Source organism: Oncorhynchus keta, chromosome 10 (genome assembly GCF_023373465.1).
Source record: "Oncorhynchus keta strain PuntledgeMale-10-30-2019 chromosome 10, Oket_V2, whole genome shotgun sequence".
In the NCBI taxonomy this organism is placed as follows: domain Eukaryota; kingdom Metazoa; phylum Chordata; class Actinopteri; order Salmoniformes; family Salmonidae; genus Oncorhynchus; species Oncorhynchus keta.
Genome location: NC_068430.1, coordinates 4,282,798 through 4,306,274, shown reverse-complemented (window position 1 = coordinate 4,306,274; position 23,477 = coordinate 4,282,798). Strand labels below are relative to the sequence as shown.

General features: G+C 48.9%; 1 protein-coding gene and 1 long non-coding RNA gene across 3 annotated transcripts in view; one reads left to right on the top strand and one right to left on the bottom strand.

The window, feature by feature from the left end:
* LOC118377521 (dystroglycan 1-like) overlaps positions 1 to 23,477 on the top strand; it is a 107,931-nt gene that overhangs the window by 31,633 nt on the left and 52,821 nt on the right. The window lies entirely within an intron of this gene.
* On the bottom strand, positions 21,450 to 22,713 carry LOC127932033 (uncharacterized). The gene is made up of 3 exons (XR_008143675.1): positions 22,666 to 22,713; positions 21,842 to 21,872; positions 21,450 to 21,520 (listed from the first exon to the last, which is right to left on the bottom strand). It is a non-coding gene; the product is annotated as an uncharacterized LOC127932033 (long non-coding RNA).

The following is a 23,477-nucleotide window of genomic DNA, read 5'->3' as shown; positions in this document are numbered from 1 at the left end:
ATGACTCCAACATAAGTGTATGTAAACTTCCGACCTCATGTTTATATTTTAAATAGTTTTTTAAATGGGTTTTCTAAGATACATGATACTGTATATGTTAAATGCTTCTAAAAATGTATTTAATATCTTTCAAAATACTTTCTAGAATCTATTTATCGATATATTTGGTAAATATATATAAACATGTATTTGGAAATATTTTGTAAGATATATTTCAACATGCATGTAATGTATTTGTTTGAAATATATTTTTTAATTCAAATTTGTGATGCTACTTTTGATACTGGAGCTGGACGCCGTACTTACAATTCTAGTTATGAATATGTGGTTTCACCTGACCAGTAGTTTAGCAGGTAGAATAAGGGACTATGGGACATTTAGGGACATGAGGGTATGAAGTTCCAGCCTGTTGCAGACACACTTTTTTGAAAATGGTTTAATGTGAAACAACACTATCTGCACTACTGTTCTAATAATTATTTTAATTTAGTTTCGTAATAGCTTCTGTCTTAAAGGGATCGATTTACCGTACAGTCTACGGAAACATTGTCTTTAGCTTTTGTATCCCAACCCCTCATCACACGAGCACCATATAGAGGGATGACCAGCAGTTTCAAGAAGATTCTCTTGTTCCTATAGTTTTGTTGGCTCTATAGTTCCGTGTTTTCTACAATTCCATAGTTCTACAGTTCCGTAGTTCCATAGTTCTACAGTTCCACCACCAACCGTGGTTATTTATTGTCTTTGTGTTCTATAGTTCTACAGTTCCACCACCTACCGTGGTTATTTATTGTCTTTGTGTTCTATAGTTCTACAGTTCCACCACCTACCGTGGTTATTTATTGTCTTTGTGTTCTATAGTTCTACAGTTCCACCACCTACCGTGGTTATTTATTGTCTTTGTGTTCTATAGTTCTACAGTTCCACCACCAACCGTGGTTATTTATTGTCTTTGTGTTCTATAGTTCTACAGTTCCACCACCTACCGTGGTTATTTATTGTCTTTGTGTTCTATAGTTCTACAGTTCCACCACCTACCGTGGTTATTTATTGTCTTTGTGTTCTATAGTTCTACAGTTCCACCACCTACCGTGGTTATTTATTGTCTTTGTGTTCTATAGTTCTACAGTTCCACCACCTACCTTGGTTATTTATTGTCTTTGTGTTCTATAGTTCTACAGTTCCACCACCTACCTTGGTTATTTATTGTCTTTGTGTTCTATAGTTCTACAGTTCCACCACCAACCTTGGTTATTTATTGTCTTTGTGTTCTATAGTTCTACAGTTCCACCACCAACCTTGGTTATTTATTGTCTTTGTGTTCTATAGTTCTACAGTTCCACCACCTACCGTGGTTATTTATTGTCTTTGTGTTCTATAGTTCTACAGTTCCACCACCTACCTTGGTTATTTATTGTCTTTGTGTTCTATAGTTCTACAGTTCCGCCACCAACCGTGGTTATTTATTGTCTTTGCGTTCTATAGTTCTACAGTTCCGCCACCAACCGTGGTTATTTATTGTCTTTGTGTTCTATAGTTCTACAGTTCCACCACCTACCGTGGTTATTTATTGTCTTTGTGTTCTATAGTTCTACAGTTCCACCACCTACCTTGGTTATTTATTGTCTTTGTGTTCTATAGTTCTACAGTTCCACCACCTACCTTGGTTATTTATTGTCTTTGTGTTCTATAGTTCTACAGTTCCACCACCTACCTTGGTTATTTATTGTCTTTGTGTTCTATAGTTCTACAGTTCCACCACCAACCTTGGTTATTTATTGTCTTTGTGTTCTATAGTTCTACAGTTCCACCACCTACCGTGGTTATTTATTGTCTTTGTGTTCTATAGTTCTACAGTTCCACCACCTACCGTGGTTATTTATTGTCTTTGTGTTCTATAGTTCTACAGTTCCACCACCTACCGTGGTTATTTATTGTCTTTGTGTTCTATAGTTCTACAGTTCCACCACCTACCGTGGTTATTTATTGTCTTTGTGTTCTATAGTTCTACAGTTCCACCACCTACCTTGGTTATTTATTGTCTTTGTGTTCTATAGTTCTACAGTTCCACCACCTACCGTGGTTATTTATTGTCTTTGTGTTCTATAGTTCTACAGTTCCACCACCTACCGTGGTTATTTATTGTCTTTGTGTTCTATAGTTCTACAGTTCCACCACCTACCTTGGTTATTTATTGTCTTTGTGTTCTATAGTTCTACAGTTCCACCACCTACCGTGGTTATTTATTGTCTTTGTGTTCTATAGTTCTACAGTTCCACCACCTACCGTGGTTATTTATTGTCTTTGTGTTCTATAGTTCTACAGTTCCACCACCTACCGTGGTTATTTATTGTCTTTGTGTTCTATAGTTCTACAGTTCCACCACCTATCTTGGTTATTTATTGTCTTTGTGTTCTATAGTTTACAGTTCCACCACCTACCGTGGTTATTTATTGTCTTTGGTTCTATAGTTCTACAGTTCCACCACCTACCTTGGTTATTTATTGTCTTTGTGTTCTATAGTTCTACAGTTCCACCACCAACCTTGGTTATTTATTGTCTTTGTGTTCTATAGTTCTACAGTTCCACCACCTACCGTGGTTATTTATTGTCTTTGTGTTCTATAGTTCTACAGTTCCACCACCTACCGTGGTTATTTATTGTCTTTGTGTTCTATAGTTCTACAGTTCCACCACCTACCGTGGTTATTTATTGTCTTTGTGTTCTATAGTTCTACAGTTCCACCACCAACCGTGGTTATTTATTGTCTTTGTGTTCTATAGTTCTACAGTTCCGCCACCAACCGTGGTTATTTATTGTCTTTGTGTTCTATAGTTCTACAGTTCCACCACCTACCGTGGTTATTTATTGTCTTTGTGTTCTATAGTTCTACAGTTCCACCACCTACCTTGGTTATTTATTGTCTTTGTGTTCTATAGTTCTACAGTTCCACCACCTACCGTGGTTATTTATTGTCTTTGTGTTCTATAGTTCTACAGTTCCACCACCTACCTTGGTTATTTATTGTCTTTGTGTTCTATAGTTCTACAGTTCCACCACCTACCGTGGTTATTTATTGTCTTTGTGTTCTATAGTTCTACAGTTCCACCACCTACCGTGGTTATTTATTGTCTTTGTGTTCTATAGTTCTACAGTTCCACCACCTACCTTGGTTATTTATTGTCTTTGTGTTCTATAGTTCTACAGTTCCACCACCAACCGTGGTTATTTATTGTCTTTGTGTTCTATAGTTCTACAGTTCCACCACCTACCGTGGTTATTTATTGTCTTTGTGTTCTATAGTTCTACAGTTCCACCACCAACCGTGGTTATTTATTGTCTTTGTGTTCTATAGTTCTACAGTTCCACCACCTACCGTGGTTATTTATTATCTTTGTGTTCTATAGTTCTACAGCTCCACCACCTACCTTGGTTATTTATTGTCTTTGTGTTCTATAGTTCTACAGTTCCACCACCTACCGTGGTTATTTATTGTCTTTGTGTTCTATAGTTCTACAGTTCCACCACCTACCTTGGTTATTTATTGTCTTTGTGTTCTATAGTTCTACAGTTCCACCAACAACCTTGGTTATTTATTGTCTTTGTGTTCTATAGTTCTACAGTTCCACCACCTACCTTGGTTATGTATTGTCTTTGTGTTCTATAGTTCTACAGTTCCACCACCAACCGTGGTTATTTATTGTCTTTGTGTTCTACAGTTCCACCACCAACCTTGGTTATTTATTGTCTTTGTGTTCTATAGTTCTACAGTTCCACCACCTACCTTGGTTATTTATTGTCTTTGTGTTCTATAGTTCTACAGTTCCACCACCTACCTTGGTTATTTATTGTCTTTGTGTTCTATAGTTCTACAGTTCCGCCACCAACCGTGGTTATTTATTGTCTTTGTGTTCTATAGTTCTACAGTTCCACCACCTACCGTGGTTATTTATTGTCTTTGTGTTCTATAGTTCTACAGTTCCACCACCTACCTTGGTTATTTATTGTCTTTGTGTTCTATAGTTCTACAGTTCCACCACCAACCGTGGTTATTTATTGTCTTTGTGTTCTATAGTTCTACAGTTCCACCACCTACCGTGGTTATTTATTGTCTTTGTGTTCTACAGTTCCACCACCTACCTTGGTTATTTATTGTCTTTGTGTTCTACAGTTCCACCACCTACCTTGGTTATTTATTGTCTTTGTGTTCTATAGTTCTACAGTTCCACCACCTACCGTGGTTATTTATTGTCTTTGTGTTCTACAGTTCCACCACCAACCGTGGTTATTTATTGTCTTTGTGTTCTACAGTTCCACCACCTACCGTGGTTATTTATTGTCTTTGTGTTCTATAGTTCTACAGTTCCACCACCTACCTTGGTTATTTATTGTCTTTGTGTTCTATAGTTCTACAGTTCCACCACCTACCTTGGTTATTTATTGTCTTTGTGTTCTATAGTTCTACAGTTCCACCACCTACCGTGGTTATTTATTGTCTTTGTGTTCTATAGTTCTACAGTTCCACCACCTACCTTGGTTATTTATTGTCTTTGTGTTCCAAGAAACGCCGCCTGGTCCATCCTCTCCCATTTCTTCCTTCATAATTCACAGACTCATTGGAGTGTTGCTAAGAATAGCTTGTTATTACGTTTCTTGGCATGGAGATACACACAACATTATGGTGCACACATATGGTGGAAGAACGCTCTCCTCCTACACCCTCCTACAGTATGTTCAATTGAACTAGGAGGATGCTCTCCTCCTACTGCCTCCTACAGTAGGTTCAGTTGAACTAAGAGGATGCTCTCCTCCTACAGCCTCCTACAGTATGTTCAATTGAACTAGGAGGATGCTCTCCTCCTACTGCCTCCTACAGTAGGTTCAATTGAACTAGGAGGATGCTCTCCTCCTACTGCCTCCTACAGTAGGTTCAGTTGAACTAAGAGGATGCTCTCCTCCTACAGCCTCCTACAGTATGTTCAATTGAACTAGGAGGATGCTCTCCTCCTACTGCCTCCTACAGTAGGTTCAGTTGAACTAAGAGGATGCTCTCCTCCTACACCCTCCTACAGTATGTTCAATTGAACTAGGAGGATGCTCTCCTCCTACTGCCTCCTACAGTAGGTTCAGTTGAACTAAGAGGATGCTCTCCTCCTACAGCCTCCTACAGTATGTTCAATTGAACTAGGAGGATGCTCTCCTCCTACACCCTCCTACAGTATGTTCAGTTGAACTAGGAGGATGCTCTCCTCCTACAGCCTCCTACAGTATGTTCAGTTGAACTAAGAGGATGCTCTCCTCCTACTGCCTCCTACAGTAGGTTCAGTTGAACTAGGAGGATGCTCTCCTCCTACTGCCTCCTACAGTATGTTCAGTTGAACTAAGAGGATGCTCTCCTCCTACAGTATGTTCAGTTGAACTAAGAGGATGCTCTCCTACTGCCTCCTACAGTATGTTCAGTTGAACTAAGAGGATGCTCTCCTCCTACTGCCTCCTACAGTAGGTTCAGTTGAACTAAGAGGATGCTCTCCTCCTACAGTATGTTCAGTTGAACTAGGAGGATGCTCTCCTCCTACAGCCTCCTACAGTATGTTCAGTTGAACTAGGAGGATGCTCTCCTCCTACAGCCTCCTACAGTATGTTCAGTTGAACTAGGAGGATGCTCTCCTCCTACAGCCTCCTACAGTATGTTCAGTTGAACTAGGAGGATGCTCTCCTCCTACTGCCTCCTACAGTAGGTTCAGTTGAACTAAGAGGATGCTCTCCTCCTACTGCCTCCTACAGTAGGTTCAGTTGAACTAGGAGGATGCTCTCCTCCTACTGCCTCCTACAGTATGTTCAGTTGAACTAAGAGGATGCTCTCCTCCTACAGTATGTTCAGTTGAACTAAGAGGATGCTCTCCTCCTACAGTAGGTTCAGTTGAACTAGGAGGATGCTCTCCTCCTACAGCCTCCTACAGTAGGTTCAGTTGAACTAAGAGGATGCTCTCCTCCTACAGTATGTTCAGTTGAACTAGGAGGATGCTCTCCTCCTACTGCCTCCTATAGTAGGTTCAGTTGAACTAGGAGGATGCTCTCCTCCTACTGCCTCCTACAGTAGGTTCAGTTGAACTAAGAGGATGCTCTCCTCCTACAGCCTCCTACAGTATGTTCAGTTGAACTAAGAGGATGCTCTCCTCCTACAGTAGGTTCAATTGAACTAGGAGGATGCTCTCCTCCTACAGCCTCCTACAGTATGTTCAGTTGAACTAAGAGGATGCTCTCCTCCTACAGTATGTTCAGTTGAACTAGGAGGATGCTCTCCTCCTACAGCCTCCTACAGTATGTTCAGTTGAACTAAGAGGATGCTCTCCTCCTACAGTATGTTCAGTTGAACTAAGAGGATGCTCTCCTCCTACTGCCTCCTACAGTATGTTCAGTTGAACTAAGAGGATGCTCTCCTCCTACAGTATGTTCAGTTGAACTAGGAGGATGCTCTCCTCCTACAGCCTCCTACAGTATGTTCAGTTGAACTAAGAGGATGCTCTCCTCCTACAGCCTCCTACAGTATGTTCAGTTGAACTAAGAGGATGCTCTCCTCCTACTGCCTCCTACAGTAGGTTCAGTTGAACTAAGAGGATGCTCTCCTCCTACTGCCTCCTACAGTAGGTTCAGTTGAACTAGGAGGATGCTCTCCTCCTACTGCCTCCTACAGTATGTTCAGTTGAACTAAGAGGATGCTCTCCTCCTACAGTATGTTCAGTTGAACTAGGAGGATGCTCTCCTCCTACAGCCTCCTACAGTAGGTTCAGTTGAACTAAGAGGATGCTCTCCTCCTACAGTATGTTCAGTTGAACTAGGAGGATGCTCTCCTCCTACAGCCTCCTATAGTAGGTTCAATTTTATTGTTTAAATATTTGTTTAATACTTCTTTATTTTACGTTTATTTAACTAGGCAAATTCTTATTTACAATGACTGCCTACCCCGGCCAGACCCGGACGAAGGTGGGCCAATTCCATGCCGCACTGTGGTACTCCCAATCACAGCCTGGATTCGAACCAGAGACGGCAGTGCCATAGACCGCTGCGCCACTCGGGAGCCCAATTTTGAACCAGAAGGTTGATTTGGCCCGTCTTCTTCTTCCTAGAACTATTCCGTTGACCTGTAGAGTTAAACGACTTATTTAATCTGGAACCAGATGAAATGTAGTCCTTGTTCTGGACTAAATAGAGATTCTCTACGAAACAGGATATTTAGGCCAGTAATCAGAACCTAAATGTAAGCTAATCTTCCTTTTTGAAGAGATGTTCTGAGTGTCTGTGTGGCACCATTCCTCCCTGGCCTTGTCGCCTGTCTGCTTAGCTCTCCCTCTTCTCAACGTTCTCTCTATGTTGTCCTGTTATAGGAATGCCTCCCTCTCTTCTCACCCTGCCTGCCTACTGCCATTAATAGAACAGGTATCAGCTGTGTCTCTGGTTCTATTGGGAGACGTTGAAAGGGCATGTGGTGTGTTGATTGGGTGCGGCTCTGACAGGTCAGGAAGACCTCATCCCATTGGCTAGTGTAGGAATTCCACCAGTCAGTGAGTCTAGTCGGATATACTTCAGTCGGCTGACGGGTTAGCCTAATTACACTGGGTATGCAGTCTCCTAGCGGACGGGGCTTGCCAAAATAGGCCTGTGTTGTCATCTCCTCTCATCTGTCTGACCGTCTACAGCCGTGTTTCCCAAACTTTTTTTGTCCCGTACCCCCTTCAAACATTCAACCTCCAGCTGTACCCCCTCTAGCACCAGGGTCAGCTGTCCCCCCTCTGGCACCAGGGTCAGCTGTACCCCCTCTAGCACCAGGGTCAGCTGTCCCCCCTCTAGCACCAGGGTCAGCTGTACCCCCTCTAGCACCAGGGTCAGCTGTCCCCCTCTGGCACCAGGGTCAGCTGTCCCCCTCTGGCACCAGGGTCAGCTGTACCCCCTAGCACCAGGGTCAGCTGTACCCCTCTAGCACCAGGGTCAGCTGTCCCCCTCTAGCACCAGGGTCAGCTGTCCCCCTCTAGCACCAGGGTCAGCTGTCCCCCTCTAGCACCAGGGTCAGCTGTCCCCCTCTGGCACCAGGGTCAGCTGTCCCCCCTCTAGCACCAGGGTCAGCTGTACCCCCTCTAGCACCAGGGTCAGTACCCCCTCTCACCAGGGTCAGCTGTCCCCCTCTGGCACCAGGGTCAGCTGTCCCCCTCTAGCACCAGGGTCAGCTGTCCCCCCTCTGGCACCAGGGTCAGCTGTCCCCCCCTCTAGCACCAGGGTCAGCTGTCCCCCTCTAGCACCAGGGTCAGCTGTCCCCCTCTAGCACCAGGGTCAGCTGTACCCCCTCTGGCACCAGGGTCAGCTGTCCCCCTCTGGCACCAGGGTCAGCTGTCCCCCTCTGGCACCAGGGTCAGCTGTCCCCCTCTAGCACCAGGGTCAGCTGTCCCCTCTAGCACCAGGGTCAGCTGTACCCCTCTGGCACCAGGGTCAGCTGTCCCCCTCTGGCACCAGGGTCAGCTGTCCCCCTCTAGCACCAGGGTCAGCTGTCCCCCTCTGGCACCAGGGTCAGCTGTCCCCCTCTAGCACCAGGGTCAGCTGTACCCCCTCTAGCACCAGGGTCAGCTGTACCCCTCTAGCACCAGGGTCAGCTGTACCCCCTCTGGCACCAGGGTCAGCTGTCCCCCTCTGGCACCAGGGTCAGCTGTCCCCCTCTGGCACCAGGGTCAGCTGTCCCCCTCTAGCACCAGGGTCAGCTGTACCCCCTCTAGCACCAGGGTCAGCTGTCCCCCTCTGGCACCAGGGTCAGCTGTCCCCCCCTCTGGCACCAGGGTCAGCTGTCCCCCTCTAGCACCAGGGTCAGCTGTCCCCCTCTGGCACCAGGGTCAGCTGTCCCCCTCTGGCACCAGGGTCAGCTGTACCCCCTCTAGCACCAGGGTCAGCTGTCCCCCTCTGGCACCAGGGTCAGCTGTCCCCCTCTAGCACCAGGGTCAGCTGTCCCCCCTCTAGCACCAGGGTCAGCTGTCCCCCCTCTAGCACCAGGGTCAGCTGTCCCCCCTCTGGCACCAGGGTCAGCTGTCCCCCCTCTGGCACCAGGGTCAGCTGTCCCCCCTCTGGCACCAGGGTCAGCTGTCCCCCCTCTAGCACCAGGGTCAGCTGTCCCCCCTCTAGCACCAGGGTCAGCTGTACCCCCTCTGGCACCAGGGTCAGCTGTCCCCCCTCTGGCACCAGGGTCAGCTGTCCCCCCTCTAGCACCAGGGTCAGCTGTCCCCCCTCTGGCACCAGGGTCAGCTGTCCCCCCTCTAGCACCAGGGTCAGCTGTACCCCCTCTAGCACCAGGGTCAGCTGTACCCCCTCTAGCACCAGGGTCAGCTGTACCCCCTCTGGCACCAGGGTCAGCTGTCCCCCCTCTGGCACCAGGGTCAGCTGTCCCCCCTCTGGCACCAGGGTCAGCTGTCCCCCCTCTAGCACCAGGGTCAGCTGTCCCCCCTCTAGCACCAGGGTCAGCTGTACCCCCTCTAGCACCAGGGTCAGCTGTCCCCCCTCTAGCACCAGGGTCAGCTGTCCCCCCTCTAGCACCAGGGTCAGCTGTACCCCCTCTAGCACCAGGGTCAGCTGTACCCCCTCTAGCACCAGGGTCAGCTGTACCCCTCTAGCACCAGGGTCAGCTGTCCCCCCTCTAGCACCAGGGTCAGCTGTCCCCCCTCTAGCACCAGGGTCAGCTGTCCCCCCTCTAGCACCAGGGTCAGCTGTACCCCCTCTAGCACCAGGGTCAGCTGTACCCCTCTAGCACCAGGGTCAGCTGTACCCCCTCTAGCACCAGGGTCAGCTGTACCCCTCTGGCACCAGGGTCAGCTGTCCCCTCTGGCACCAGGGTCAGCTGTCCCCTCTGGCACCAGGGTCAGCTGTCCCCCTCTAGCACCAGGGTCAGCTGTACCCCTCTAGCACCAGGGTCAGCTGTACCCCCTCTGGCACCAGGGTCAGCTGTCCCCCTCTGGCACCAGGGTCAGCTGTCCCCCTCTAGCACCAGGGTCAGCTGTCCCCCTCTGGCACCAGGGTCAGCTGTCCCCCTCTGGCACCAGGGTCAGCTGTACCCCCTCTAGCACCAGGGTCAGCTGTCCCCCTCTGGCACCAGGGTCAGCTGTCCCCCTCTAGCACCAGGGTCAGCTGTCCCCCTCTAGCACCAGGGTCATCTGTACCCCTCTAGCACCAGGGTCAGCTGTACCCCCTCTGGCACCAGGGTCAGCTGTCCCCCTCTGGCACCAGGGTCAGCTGTCCCCCTCTGGCACAGGGTCAGCTGTCCCCCTCTAGCACCAGGGTCAGCTGTCCCCCTCTAGCACCAGGGTCAGCTGTACCCCCTCTGGCACCAGGGTCAGCTGTCCCCCTCTGGCACCAGGGTCAGCTGTCCCCCCTCAGGGTCAGCTGTCCCCCTCTGGCACCAGGGTCAGCTGTCCCCCTCTAGCACCAGGGTCAGCTGTCCCCCTCTAGCACCAGGGTCAGCTGTACCCCCTCTAGCACCAGGGTCAGCTGTACCCCTCTGGCACCAGGGTCAGCTGTCCCCTCTGGCACCAGGGTCAGCTGTCCCCCTCTGGCACCAGGGTCAGCTGTCCCCTCTAGCACCAGGGTCAGCTGTCCCCCTCTAGCACCAGGGTCAGCTGTACCCCCTCTAGCACCAGGGTCAGCTGTCCCCCTCTGGCACCAGGGTCAGCTGTACCCCCTCTAGCACCAGGGTCAGCTGTCCCCCTCTAGCACCAGGGTCAGCTGTACCCCTCTAGCACCAGGGTCAGCTGTACCCCCCTCTAGCACCAGGGTCAGCTGTACCCCCTTAGCACCAGGGTCAGCTGTACCCCTCTAGCACCAGGGTCAGCTGTACCCCTCTAGCACCAGGGTCAGCTGTACCCCCTCTAGCACCAGGGTCAGCTGTCCCCCCTCTAGCACCAGGGTCAGCTGTCCCCCCTCTAGCACCAGGGTCAGCTGTCCCCCCTCTAGCACCAGGGTCAGCTGTCCCCCCTCTAGCACCAGGGTCAGCTGTCCCCCCTCTAGCACCAGGGTCAGCTGTCCCCCCTCTAGCACCAGGGTCAGCTGTACCCCCTCTAGCACCAGGGTCAGCTGTCCCCCCTCTAGCACCAGGGTCAGCTGTACCCCTCTAGCACCAGGGTCAGCTGTACCCCCTCTGGCACCAGGGTCAGCTGTCCCCCCCTCTAGCACCAGGGTCAGCTGTCCCCCCTCAAGCACCAGGGTCAGCTGTACCCCCTCTAGCACCAGGGTCAGCTGTCCCCCCTCTAGCACCAGGGTCAGCTGTCCCCCCTCTAGCACCAGGGTCAGCTGTACCCCCTCTAGCACCAGGGTCAGCTGTACCCCCTCTAGCACCAGGGTCAGCTGTCCCCCCTCTAGCACCAGGGTCAGCTGTCCCCCCTCTAGCACCAGGGTCAGCTGTACCCCCTCTAGCACCAGGGTCAGCTGTCCCCCCTCTAGCACCAGGGTCAGCTGTCCCCCCTCTAGCACCAGGGTCAGCTGTCCCCCCTCTAGCACCAGGGTCAGCTGTCCCCCCTCTAGCACCAGGGTCAGCTGTCCCCCCTCTGGCACCAGGGTCAGCTGTACCCCCTCTAGCACCAGGGTCAGCTGTACCCCCTCTAGCACCAGGGTCAGCTGTCCCCCCTCTAGCACCAGGGTCAGCTGTCCCCCCTCTAGCACCAGGGTCAGCTGTCCCCCCTCTGGCACCAGGGTCAGCTGTACCCCCTCTAGCACCAGGGTCAGCTGTCCCCCCTCTAGCACCAGGGTCAGCTGTACCCCCTCTAGCACCAGGGTCAGCTGTCCCCCCTCTGGCACCAGGGTCAGCTGTACCCCCTCTAGCACCAGGGTCAGCTGTCCCCCCTCTAGCACCAGGGTCAGCTGTCCCCCCTCTGGCACCAGGGTCAGCTGTCCCCCCTCTAGCACCAGGGTCAGCTGTACCCCCTCTAGCACCAGGGTCAGCTGTACCCCCTCTAGCACCAGGGTCAGCTGTCCCCCCTCTAGCACCAGGGTCAGCTGTCCCCCCTCTAGCACCAGGGTCAGCTGTCCCCCCTCTAGCACCAGGGTCAGCTGTCCCCCCTCTAGCACCAGGGTCAGCTGTCCCCCCTCTAGCACCAGGGTCAGCTGTCCCCCCTCTAGCACCAGGGTCAGCTGTACCCACTCTAGCACCAGGGTCAGCTGTCCCCCTCTAGCACCAGGGTCAGCTGTCCCCCTCTAGCACCAGGGTCAGCTGTACCCCCTCTAGCACCAGGGTCAGCTGTCCCCCTCTAGCACCAGGGTCAGCTGTCCCCCTCTAGCACCAGGGTCAGCTGTCCCCCTCTAGCACCAGGGTCAGCTTAATGCACCAGGGTCAGCTGTCCCCCTCTAGCACCAGGGTCAGCTGTACCCCCTCTAGCACCAGGGTCAGCTGTACCCCCTCTAGCACCAGGGTCAGCTGTCCCCCCTCTAGCACCAGGGTCAGCGTACTCTCATATGTTGTTTTTTTCCATCATTGTAAGGCTGCTACTGACTTGCCGAGTTGAATAAAGGTTTTTAAAAAATGACTAAGATACTATAGACCAGGTATTTGTACCTTGTCAGAGTTGTACCTTGTCAGCTTTAGGATTTGACCTTGCAACCTCTCGGTTACTAGTCCAACGCTCTAACCACTAGGCTACCCTGCCGCCCCAACATCCTGGGTCTACTACCAGCCTGATATCCATAGAAACAGACTCTAGGCTATTTAGACAGTCTTGTTCAGTTTAATGATAGAGATGGCTGGAGGTGGAGTCTGATGATGTCATGTTAGGTTTAATGATAGAGATGGCTGGAGGTGGAGTCTGATGATGTCTTGTTCAGTTTAATGATAGAGATGGCTGGAGGTGGAGTCTGATGATGTCATGTTAGGTTTAATGATAGAGATGGCTGGAGGTGGAGTCTGATGATGTCATGTTAGGTTTAATGATAGAGATGGCTGGAGGTGGAGTCTGATGATGTCATGTTAGGTTTAATGATAGAGATGGCTGGAGGTGGAGTCTGATGATGTCATGTTAGGTTTAATGATAGAGATGGCTGGAGGTGGAGTCTGATGATGTCATGTTAGGTTTAATGATAGAGATGGCTGGAGGTGGAGTCTGATGATGTCATGTTAGGTTTAATGATAGAGATGGCTGGAGGTGGAGTCTGATGATGTCATGTTAGGTTTAATGATAGAGATGGCTGGAGGTGGAGTCTGATGATGTCATGTTAGGTTTAATGATAGAGATGGCTGGAGGTGGAGTCTGATGATGTCATGTTAGGTTTAATGATAGAGATGGCTGGAGGTGGAGTCTGATGATGTCATGTTAGGTTTAATGATAGAGATGGCTGGAGGTGGAGTCTGATGATGTCATGTTAGGTTTAATGATAGAGATGGCTGGAGGTGGAGTCTGATGATGTCATGTTAGGTTTAATGATAGAGATGGCTGGAGGTGGAGTCTGATGATGTCATGTTAGGTTTAATGATAGAGATGGCTGGAGGTGGAGTCTGATGATGTCATGTTTCTAATGTATTATCTCAAGTGGCTTCAAGCTTCCCCCAGATATCACACTATCCACAGTGACAGTTAGCCTCGTGTTGTGGTTAAGTAGCCTAGACAACAACAAAAAACAGGAATAAGCTGAATTATGTCTGGACATAGCTGGGTGGACTGCTCCACAGAATGGGACGTGGATTTAATCTAAAATATAAGACCGCTTTTGACGCCCGAAAACATCAGACAAACTTTGTTTTTAGGGTGACCTGTCCCTTTTTTTAAGGGTTCTGTTTTTCACTACTCTGCGTTCCATCTTTCGGGCAGCAACAGCTTGGCTGTCCTTTTTCACTGGTTTTACACTCATTCATTCAAGCAGTAAAGTTAGGCGTTTAATCTAGGGATAGATGAGACGTGGTTTGAAGTAGCCTGAGAAAATGAATTACTGTACAGTCTCTATCATCGACTCCACCAAAGTGTTTTTTTTTTTAAAGCAGGATAGTTATTCTAAAGCATTAGGGCTAAAAGCAGGCCGAGGCCTAAATTAGTTTGTCACATTTTGCCTCAGTCGTCCCCGTTCCATGTCCCCCGTGTGAATGGGTTGTTTTTTTAATTCAGAGACGTTCATCTCCGCCTGCTTACAAGCACCATTAGGCTACCGTCCAAAAAAACACAAATTATGGCATCATCATTAGATGACACTGAGTTCAGCGGGTAATTATGTTTATTTATACTGATGGAACAGGATAAAACACCGGGGGGGGGATTGTCACCTATACAGTATGTGTACCTCCAGTAAGAACATGTTGTCTGTCAGACAGGACAGGAATGCTTTGTTTATAAAGCTAAGCTACATCCTGGGATTTGAAAAACAGATAAAACAAAACAAAATGGGGACCACTTGTTTTCTTGAGCAGCTGAAGGATGAGCCTCTGGGAACAGCGGTGTAGTGTGTTACTGATGATAGGCTTTGTTACTTCGGTCCCAGCTCTCTGCAGGTCATTCACCAGGTCCCCCCGTGTGGTTCTGGGATTTTTTTTGCTCACCGTTCTTGTGATCATTTTGACCCCACGGGGTGAGATCTTGCGTGGAGCCCCAGATCGAGGGAGATTATCAGTGGTCTTGTATGTCTTCCATTTCCTAATAATTGCTCCCACAGTTGATTTCTTCAAACCAAGCTGCTTACCTATTGCAGATTCAGTCTTCCCAGTCTGGTGCAGGTCTACAATTTTGTTTCTGGTGTCCTTTGACAGCTCTTTGTTCTTGGCCATAGTGGTGTTTGGAGTGTGACTGTTTGAGGTTGTGGACAGGTGTCTTTTATACTGATAACAAGTTCAAACAGGTGCCATTAATACAGGTAACAAGTGGAGGACAGAGGAGCCTCTTAAAGAAGAAGTTACAGGTCTGTGAGAGCCAGAAATCTTGCTTGTTTGTAGGTGACCAAATACTTATTTTCCACCATAATTTGCAAATTAATTCATTAAAAATCCTACAATGTGATTTTGGGATTTTTTTCCCTCATTTTGTCTGTCATAGTTGAAGTGTATCTATGATGAAAATTACAGGCCTCTCTCATCTTTTCAAGTGGGAGAACTTGCACAATTGGTGGCTGACTAAATACTTTTTTGCCCTACTGTATATATTTATTCAGTATCAAATCTAATTTTATTGGTCTCAGCATACACATATTTTGCAGATGTTATCGCAGGTGTAGCAAAATGCTTATGTTCTTATGGTGCTCAGTAATACGTACAATTACAAAATAATACACACAGATCAAACACATTCTAGTCACAGTACACAGGGAGAACACATTACAATAACATAACATTATGATGCTGTGTTTCCATTTTTCAAAGTAGAATACATTTCTCCCAGTGTATAAATACCTTGAGCATGACATGAGTTATTCTGGAAGTGTTGATGGTCTAGTCTGGAAATTAGAATCTAGAATCTAGAATCTAGAAATAAGAATTATCTGTGGAATCTCTGTATAGAGCAGGAACCCAGGAATAGGAACCCAGGAATAGGAACCCAGGAATAGGAACCCAGGAATAGGAACCCAGGAATAGGAACCCAGGAATAGGAACCCAGGAATAGGAACCCAGGAAGTTCCCTGATGGACTAATGGGTATCTAAATAAACGAAACTCAAGCAGGATGACCTTTCAGTCACGGGTCATAGGCATGATGACAATGCATTACAATCCAGGCCAGGCAAACCAAATGCCCCTGCATAGACCTGCACTAGAACAGATCAACAGAACTCTGTATGTACAGCGCCTTCAGAAAGTATTCACACCCCTTGACTTTTTATACATTTTGTTGTGTTACAAAGTGGGAATATAATGGATTTAATTGTAATTTTCTGTTAACAATCTACACAAAATAATCTGTCAGTGGAAGAAAGATGTTACGTATTTTTGGAATTAAATCTTGATTAGATAAGTATTCAACGCTCTGAGTCAAAACATGTTAGAATCACCTTGGGCAATGATTACAACACTGAGACTTTCTGGGTAAGTCTCTAAGGACATGTCCCACACTTAAAAACTTCAAATCAAATGTATTTATAAAGCCCTTCTTACATCAGCTGATATCTCAAAGTGCTGTACAGAAACCCAGCCTAAAACCCCAAACAGCAAGCAATGCAGGTGTAGAAGCGAATTTTTCCTCATTCTGGACCAATCAGGCACAGGGATGTGCGGATTTCTCCTCATTCTGGACCAATCAGGCACAGGGATGTGCAGATTTCTCCTCATTCTGGACCAATCAGGCACAGGGATGTGCAGATTTCTCCTCATTCTGGACCAATCAGGCACAGGGATGTGCAGATTTCTCCTCATTCTGGACCAATCAGGCACAGGGATGTGCAGATTTCTCCTCATTCTGGACCAATCAGGCACAGGGATGTGCAGATTTCTCCTCATTCTGGAACAATCAGGCACAGGGATGTGCAGATTTCTCCTCATTCTGGACCAATCAGGCACAGGGATGTGCAGATTTCTCCTCATTCTGGACCAATCAGGCACAGGGATGTGCAGATTTCTCCTCATTCTGGACCAATCAGGCACAGGGATGTGCAGATTTCTCCTCATTCTGGACCAATCAGGCACAGGGATGTGCAGATTTCTCCTCATTCTGGACCAATCAGGCACAGGGATGTGCAGATTTCTCCTCATTCTGGACCAATCAGGCACAGGGATGTGCAGATTTCTCCTCATTCTGGACCAATCAGGCACAGGGATGTGCAGATTTCTCCTCATTCTGGAACAATCAGGCACAGGGATGTGCAGATTTCTCCTCATTCTGGACCAATCAGGCACAGGGATGTGCAGATTTCTCCTCATTCTGGACCAATCAGGCACAGGGATGTGCAGATTTCTCCTCATTCTGGACCAATCAGGCACAGGGATGTGCAGATTTCTCCTCATTCTGGACCAATCAGGCACAGGGATGTGCAGATTTCTCCTCATTCTGGACCAATCAGGCACAGGGATGTGCAGATTTCTCCTCATTCTGGACCAATCAGGCACAGGGATGTGCAGATTTCTCCTCATTCTGGACCAATCAGGCACAGGGATGTGCAGATTTCTCCTCATTCTGGACCAATCAGGCACAGGGATGTGCAGATTTCTCCTCATTCTGGACCAATCAGGCACAGGGATGTGCAGATTTCTCCTCATTCTGGAACAATCAGGCACAGGGATGTGCAGATTTCTCCTCATTCTGGACCAATCAGGCACAGGGATGTGCAGATTTCTCCTCATTCTGGACCAATCAGGCACAGGGATGTGCAGATTTCTCCTCATTCTGGACCAATCAGGCACAGGGATGTGCAGATTTCTCCTCATTCTGGACCAATCAGGCACAGGGATGTGCAGATTTCTCCTCATTCTGGACCAATCAGGCACAGGGATGTGCAGATTTCTCCTCATTCTGGAACAATCAGGCACAGGGATGTGCAGATTTCTCCTCATTCTGGACCAATCAGGCACAGGGATGTGCAGATTTCTCCTCATTCTGGACCAATCAGGCACAGGGATGTGCAGATTTCTCCTCATTCTGGACCAATCAGGCACAGGGATGTGCAGATTTCTCCTCATTCTGGACCAATCAGGCACAGAGAAAGAGCATACAGTGGGAAACGCCATCAGCACACTTGTTTTGGGCCCTGTGAGAGGTACTTTTTTCATTGTCACGTTGGAGGAAATACATTCTTAGCGTGTGAAGAATATGTTTGCTGGCATCATAAATTCTAATATTTTAGAAGAAGAAAACAAATGCACGAAACAGGCAGCAGCTACTCTTCCTGGGGTTTATTATGGATCCCCATTAGTTCCTGTCAAGGCAGCAGCTACTATTCCTGGGGTTTATTATGGATCTCCATTAGTTCCTGTCAAGGCAGCAGCTACTATTCTTGGGGTTTATTATGGATCCCCATTAGTTCCTGCCAAGGCAGCAGCTACTCTTCATCGGGTTTATTATGGATCCCCATTAGTTCCTGTCAAGGCAGCAGCTACTCTTCCTGGGGTTTATTATGGATCCCCATTAGTTCCTGCCAAGGCAGCAGCTACTCTTCCTGGGGTCCAGCAAAATTAAGGCAATTATACAGTTTTAAAACTTTACAATACTTTCATTACAGAATTCACAACTTCTATGTGTGCAGGCCACTCCTCCACATCTACAATACAAAACCCATGTGAACGTGTGTGTATGTATGTGTGTGTGTGTGTGTGTGTGTGTGTGTGTGTGTGTGTGTGTGTGTGTGTGTGTGTGTGTGTGTGTGTGTGTGTGTGTGTGTGTGTGTGTGTGTGTGTGTGTGTGTGTGTGTGTGTGTGTCTTCACAGTCCACGCTGTTCCATAAGGTGTATTTTTATCTGTTTTTTAAAATCTGATTCTACTGCTGCATCAGTTGCCTGATGTGGAATAGAGTTCCATGTAGTCATGGCTCTATGCAGTACTGTGCACCTCCCATAGTTCTGTTCTGGACTTGGGGATTGTGAAGAGACCTCTGCTGGCATGTCTTGTTGGGTATGTATGGGTGTCTGAGCTGTGTGCTAGTAGTTTAAACAGACCTCTGCTGGCATGTCTTGTGGGGTATACATGGGTGTCCAAGCTGTGTGCTAGTAGTTTAAACAGACCTCTGGTGGCATGTCTTGTGGGGTATACATGGGTGTCCAAGCTGTGTGCTAGTAGTTTAAGAATAGAATGTGTCGTTAGAACATTCAGAGTGGCTAGAATGTGCCGTTAGAACATTCAGAGTGGCTTGAATGTGTCGTTAGAACATTCAGAGTGGCTAGAATGTGTCGTTAGAACATTCAGAGTGGCTAGAATGTGTCGTCCAAGCTAGAACATTCAGAGTGGCTAGAATGTGTCGTTAGAACATTCAGAGTGGCTAGAATGTGTCGTTAGAACATTCAGTGTGGCTAGAATGTGTCGTTAGAATATTCAGAGTGGCTAGAATGTGTCGTTAGAACATTCAGAGTGGCTAGAATGTGTCGTTAGAACATTCAGAGTGGCTAGAATGTGTCGTTAGAACATTCAGAGTGGCTAGAATGTGTCGTTAGAACATTCAGAGTGGCTAGAATGTGTCGTTAGAACATTCAGAGTGGCTAGAATGTGTCGTTAGAACATTCAGTGTGGCTAGAATGTGTCGTTAGAATATTCAGAGTGGCTAGAATGTGTCGTTAGAACATTCAGAGTGGCTAGAATGTGTCGTTAGAACATTCAGAGTGGCTAGAATGTGTCGTTAGAACATTCAGAGTGGCTAGAATGTGTCGTTAGAACATTCAGAGTGGCTAGAATGTGTCGTTAGAACATTCAGAGTGGCTAGAATGTGTCGTTAGAACATTCAGAGTGGCTAGAATGTGTCGTTAGAACATTCAGAGTGGCTAGAATGTGTCGTTAGAACATTCAGTGTGGCTAGAATGTGTCGTTAGAATATTCAGAGTGGCTAGAATGTGTCGTTAGAACATTCAGAGTGGCTAGAATGTGTCGTTAGAACATTCAGAGTGGCTAGAATGTGTCGTTAGAACATTCAGAGTGGCTAGAATGTGTTGTTAGAACATTCAGAGTGGCTAGAATGTGTTGTTAGAACATTCAGAGTGGCTAGAATGTGTCGTTAGAACATTCAGAGTGGCTAGAATGTGTTGTTAGAACATTCAGAGTGGCTAGAATGTGTTGTTAGAACATTCAGAGTGGCTAGAATGTGTCGTTGGAACATTCTGGAGTGGACATGAGTCATTTTAGTCATTCTAAAGCCTGTCTGTCCCTTCTATTCTAAAGCCACAGTTAGTCCCCCGGCCTCATTCCACGCTGGACAAAGGTGTTACCATGGCGCCTCCAGGAACTGCCTGCCACCCCTCCATGTTATGTTCAGACTGGGAACTACCTGTCACCCCTCCATGTTGTGACTTGGTTCAGACTGGGAACTGTCTGTCACCCCTCCATGTTGTGACTTGGTTCAGACTGGGAACTGTCTGTCACCCCTCCATGTTGTGACTTGGTTCAGACTGGGAACTGTCTGTCACCCCTCCATGTTGTGACTTGGTTCAGACTGGGAACTGTCTGTCACCCCTCCATGTTGTGACTTGGTTCAGACTGGGAACTGTCTGTCACCCCTCCATGTTGTGACTTGGTTCAGACTGGGAACTGTCTGTCACCTCTCCATGTTGTGTCCAGTCCACTCCTCACCTCTCCATATTGTGACCAGTCCACTCCTCACCTCTCCATGTTGTGTCCAGTCCACTCCTCACCTCTCCATATTGTGACCAGTCCACTCCTCACCTCTCCATGTTGTGTCCAGTCCACTCCTCACCTCTCCATGTTGTGACCAGTCCACTCCTCCCCTCTCCATGTTGTGACCAGTCCACTCCTCACCTCTCCATGTTGTGTCCAGTCCACTCCTCACCTCTCCATGTTGTGTCCAGTCCACTCCTCACCTCTCCATGTTGTGTCCAGTCCACTCCTCACCTCTCCATGTTGTGTCCAGTCCACTCCTCACCTCTCCATGTTGTGACCAGTCCACTCCTCACCTCTCCATGTTGTGACCAGTCCACTCCTCACCTCTCCATGTTGTGACCAGTCCACTCCTCACCTCTCCATGTTGTGTCCAGTCCACTCCTCACCTCTCCATGTTGTGTCCAGTCCACTCCTCACCTCTCCATGTTGTGTCCAGTCCACTCCTCACCTCTCCATGTTGTGACCAGTCCACTCCTCACCTCTCCATGTTGTGTCCAGTCCACTCCTCACCTCTCCATGTTGTGACCAGTCCACTCCTCACCTCTCCATGTTGTGTCCAGTCCACTCCTCACCTCTCCATGTTGTGACCAGTCCACTCCTCACCTCTCCATGTTGTGACCAGTCCACTCCTCACCTCTCCATGTTGTGACCAGTCCACTCCTCACCTCTCCATGTTGTGTCCAGTCCACTCCTCACCTCTCCATGTTGTGTCCAGTCCACTCCTCACCTCTCCATGTTGTGACCAGTCCACTCCTCACCTCTCCATGTTGTGACCAGTCCACTCCTCACCTCTCCATGTTGTGTCCAGTCCACTCCTCACCTCTCCATGTTGTGTCCAGTCCACTCCTCACCTCTCCATGTTGTGACCAGTCCACTCCTCACCTCTCCATGTTGTGTCCAGTCCACTCCTCACCTCTCCATGTTGTGACCAGTCCACTCCTCACCCCTCCATGCTGTGACCAGTCCACTCCTCACCCCTCCATGTTGTGTCCAGTCCACTCCTCACCTCTCCATGTTGTGACCAGTCCACTCCTCACCTCTCCATGTTGTGTCCAGTCCACTCCTCACCTCTCCATGTTGTGTCCAGTCCACTCCTCACCTCTCCATGTTGTGTCCAGTCCACTCCTCACCTCTCCATGTTGTGACCAGTCCACTCCTCACCCTCCATGCTGTGACCAGTCCACTCCTCACCTCTCCATGTTGTGACCAGTCCACTCCTCACCTCTCCATGTTGTGTCCAGTCCACTCCTCACCTCTCCATGTTGTGACCAGTCCACTCCTCACCTCTCCATGTTGTGACCAGTCCACTCCTCACCTCTCCATGTTGTGTCCAGTCCACTCCTCACCTCTCCATGTTGTGACCAGTCCACTCCTCACCTCTCCATGTTGTGTCCAGTCCACTCCTCACCTCTCCATGTTGTGTCCAGTCCACTCCTCACCTCTCCATGTTGTGTCCAGTCCACTCCTCACCTCTCCATGTTGTGTCCAGTCCACTCCTCACCCCTCCATGTTGTGACCAGTCCACTCCTCACCTCTCCATGCTGTGACCAGTCCACTCCTCACCTCTCCATGTTGTGACTTGGTTCAGACCAGTCCACTCCTCACCTCTCCATGCTGTGACCAGTCCACTCCTCACCTCTCCATGTTGTGACCAGTCCACTCCTCACCTCTCCATGTTGTGTCCAGTCCACTCCTCACCTCTCCATGTTGTGACCAGTCCACTCCTCACCTCTCCATGTTGTGACCAGTCCACTCCTCACCTCTCCATGTTGTGTCCAGTCCACTCCTCACCTCTCCATGTTGTGACCAGTCCACTCCTCACCTCTCCATGTTGTGTCCAGTCCACTCCTCACCTCTCCATGTTGTGTCCAGTCCACTCCTCACCCCTCCATGTTGTGACCAGTCCACTCCTCACCTCTCCATGTTGTGTCCAGTCCACTCCTCACCTCTCCATGTTGTGTCCAGTCCACTCCTCACCTCTCCATGTTGTGTCCAGTCCACTCCTCACCTCTCCATGTTGTGTCCAGTCCACTCCTCACCTCTCCATATTGTGACTTGGTTCAGACCAGTCCACTCCTCACCTCTCCATATTGTGACTTGGTTCAGACCAGTCCATTCCTCACCTCTCCATGTTGTGTCCAGTCCACTCCTCACCTCTCCATGTTGTGTGGTTCAGACCAGTCCACTCCTCACCTCTCCATTTTGTGTCCAGTCCACCCTCACCTCTCCATATTGTGACTTGGTTCAGACCAGTCCACTCCTCACCTCTCCATGTTGTGTCCAGTCCACTCCTCACCTCTCCATATTGTGACTTGGTTCAGACCAGTCCACTCCTCACCTCTCCATGTTGTGTCCAGTCCACTCCTCACCTCTCCATGTTGTGTCCAGTCCTCCTCACCTCTCCATGCTGTGTCCAGTCCACTCCTCACCTCTCCATGTTGTGACTTGGTTCAGACCAGTCCACTCCTCACCTCTCCATGTTGTGTCCAGTCTCCTACCCCTCTCCATATTGTGACTTGGTTCAGACCAGTCCACTCCTCAGGCCACTCTCCATGTTGTGTCCAGTCCACTCCTCACCTCTCCATGTTGTGTCCAGTCCACTCCTCACCTCTCCATGTTGTGTCCAGTCCACTCCTCACCTCTCCATATTGTGACTTGGTTCAGACCAGTCCACTCCTCACCTCTCCATATTGTGACTTGGTTCAGACCAGTCCACTCCTCACCTCTCCCACTCACCTTTCATTCCCCCTCCCAGGCATCTACATACACACACCAGTCCTAGCCACCCACCTCTATTTAAATCTTAATCTCTGAGCTTTGGGCAGTGGACTGTATCAGCCATCAGAACTGGCCTCTCTCTCTGTCAGTCTGTCTCTGTGTCTCTGGGTCTCGGTCTGTCTCGGTGTCTGGCTGTCTCGGTGTCTGGCTGTCTCGGTGTCTGGCTGTCTCGGTGTCTGGCTGTCTCGGTGTCTGGCTGTCTCGGTGTCTGGCTGTCTCGGTGTCTGGCTGTCTCGGTGTCTGTCTGTCTCGGTGTCTGTCTGTCTCTGTGTCTGTCTGTCTCGGTGTCTGTCTGTCTGTCTGTCTGTCTGTCTGTCAGGCCACTCTGTCTGTCTGTCTGTCTGTCTGTCTGTCTGTCTGTCTCAGTGTCTGTCTGTCTCGGTGTCTGTCTGTCTGTCGGTCTCGGTGTCTGTCTGTCTCGGCCACTCTGCCAGGGGTCTGTCTGTCTGTCTGGGTCTCTGTC